Source organism: Centruroides sculpturatus, unplaced genomic scaffold (genome assembly GCF_000671375.1).
Source record: "Centruroides sculpturatus isolate CEXI.00-Female unplaced genomic scaffold, Cexi_2.0 scaffold1708, whole genome shotgun sequence".
Lineage (NCBI taxonomy): Eukaryota > Metazoa > Arthropoda > Arachnida > Scorpiones > Buthidae > Centruroides > Centruroides sculpturatus.
The window spans coordinates 1-378 of NW_019385902.1; positions in this window are offsets into that span (position 1 = coordinate 1).

Consider the following 378-nt stretch of genomic DNA (forward strand, 5'->3'; position numbering starts at 1 on the left):
AATTTGCTTGTGATCCAAGTTTATACTATGGAGATCCTAGTGATAGTGAATTATTAGATCATGATTATTGTACACCAGAAACATTTAAGTTTATCTTACATTATTTAGGAGGTTATATTATTTATCGTCTACTGCCATCACTCGGTTGTGATGAATGCAAAAATATATTAACAGCAAAACCTGAGGATGCTGCACCAGAGAAGACATTTACATTCATCAAATCTCGAGGAGGTTTGTTATATCCAAGCTATAAGCTTTGCCAATTGATGTACTGGGCAGAAAGCAAAGTATGCGAAAAATTAACAAACCCAAACATGGATGTTTATTTTTCAATAATGGATAATATATTAAATCAGTGCTCTGTTACATTGATGATAG